The sequence below is a fragment of the Piliocolobus tephrosceles genome, chromosome 7 (genome assembly GCF_002776525.5).
Source record: "Piliocolobus tephrosceles isolate RC106 chromosome 7, ASM277652v3, whole genome shotgun sequence".
NCBI lineage: Eukaryota > Metazoa > Chordata > Mammalia > Primates > Cercopithecidae > Piliocolobus > Piliocolobus tephrosceles.
Window position 1 is genome coordinate 99,876,422 of NC_045440.1, and position 1,933 is coordinate 99,878,354.

The following is a 1,933-nucleotide window of genomic DNA, read 5'->3' on the forward strand; positions in this document are numbered from 1 at the left end:
TTTTTTTTTTTTTTTTTTTTTTTTGAGATGGAGTTTAGTTCTTGTAGCCCAGGCTGGAGTGCAATGGCACGATCTCGGCTCACCGCAACCTCCGCCTCCTGGGTTCAAGCGATTCTCCCACCTCAACCTCCCGAGTAGCTGGGACTGCAGGCATGTGCCACCACGTCTGGCTCATTTTGCATTTTTAGTAGAGACGGGGTTTCTCCATGTTGGTCAGGCTGGTCTCCAACTCCCGACCTCAGGTGATCCGCCCGCCCCAGCTTCCCAAAGTGCTGGGATGACAGGCGTCAGCCATCGCGCCCGGTAGCCATATCTCACTTAATCCTCACAACTCTGTGGGTATTACCATCCTCATCAGACAGATGAGGAAACTGAGGCTTACAGTAGTTGGGTACCTTCAAGTTGGGTACCCAGCTTCACAGCTGGGGTTGAAACCTAAGCAGAATGACCCCAGTCTCTTCTCTCGACCATTCCTTAAAGGCCGATTGTAAGTGTGCTTGGTGCAGATGCATTGTGGCTTCCTGATTTATGACTAATTGAAACTTGGTCAATTGGGTTTGTTCGGGTGGGCGCGAGTGTCCCTGAGGAGAGCACCTTCCTGTGTCCCCAGTCCTGGACACCCTACCAGAGACAGTCCCCATTTCTCTGTCCTCTCCCCAAACGGCTCCAAACTGTTCTGGGGTTTCTAGCAACTACCACAAAATGCCTTCCCCTTTCTCTCCCTCTTCCATAATATAGGGAAGCTGGAGGTTTAGCTGCCATAGAGAACCCAAGAACAAAATCCAGGTGACACGGGCATGAAAATACTAGGTTCCAAAGAGAGAAGAGGGAGCCATCGGCTGTCCGTGGAATAGGAATCACCCCGCATACCCACTCAACAGGTCTCCCTTTCCCTGGGTCGCGGTGGCCGTGGTCTGGGCGTCCCCGCTGCGGGCCACAGCGCCCCCACGGGGCATTCCGGGGCGGCTGCGGCGCGTCTTGTCCTGCGCAGGGAGCGCGCCCAGCTATCCCGGCCGGGGTGGCGGGACTTCTCCCGCGGAGGGGTCCGGCAGCGCCTCCCTCCCTCTCCCGCTGTCCTCAGAGGGGTCGAAGGCGCCGGGGCCCCGGGGCGCTTGGGGCCGCAGTACGGGCCTGGGGAGGGCGCCTGCGCGTCGGGCAGCCCGAGCTCGGTATGTCTGTCTGTGGGTCGGTCCGCCTGCACCTCGGGGCCGCCCGGCCGCGCAGAGCCGGGGGAAAGCGCACTGCGCTCACCTGCAGCCGCCGGCGCCTGGGAAGCGAGGCAGGAGCGCAGTCACCCGGGTCTTTCTCGTCGGCCTCTTCGCCTAGCCGAGGGCCGCTGCTCTCCTCGGGAATCGCTCGTGGGAGGCGAGGACGGAGCCCCAGCCTCTGCCTCTATCTCCGCCGCCGCCGCCGCCTGCTCCAAGTCCCATCCCAGAGCGCTCCCCTCGCTCGCTGGCTGCCTGGGAGGCGCTGGGCAAGGGCGGGCGGGCGGGCGGCTGGGGAGGCGGTGCCGCGGCGAGGGTGGGGAGCGGGCCGGGCGGAAGGAGGGGTGTCCTCTTTGGGGATGGGGAAGGCGCGGAGAGGGAGCGGCGGCGAGGGCGGCCCCACCCTGCAGGCAGCCCCGGGAGCTGGGCACTCTGGCGGCGCGCCCTGCCTGCTGCCACCTGGCTCCTCTCTGTCGGTGCCTGAGCCCAGGAGGGCATCGGACTCCAGGGGTAGGGAGCCGCAGGCTCAGACTACAGGCAGCTTTAGGGGCCTGTCAGGGTGGGAGTTCGCAGAGGGGTCTTCTGGGGGAAAGGAGACATGACAAGAATCTTATATCTAGAACTTGGGGTCATGATCTGCGGGATGCACCCGCTGATGACGGGGATGGAGAAAAAAGTGGTGAGAATTGGGCTAATTGATGACAAGCTCCAAGAGCTGTCTTGCCAGT

General features: G+C 62.2%; 1 protein-coding gene across 2 annotated transcripts in view; it reads right to left on the reverse strand.

Annotated features, from left to right (window-relative positions):
- LOC113224959 (matrilin-2) overlaps window positions 1–1,704 on the reverse strand; it is a 179,181-nt gene extending 177,477 nt beyond the window's left edge. Inside the window, exon 1 of one of the 2 annotated variants that reach the window (XM_026454961.1) lies at window positions 1,252–1,704. The gene's annotated coding sequence lies outside the window, so the exon portion shown is untranslated. The remainder of the gene's footprint in view (window positions 1–1,251) is intronic. The other variant, XM_026454962.1, reaches the window with a different exon arrangement.
- Between the last annotated feature and the right edge of the window lie 229 nt (window positions 1,705–1,933).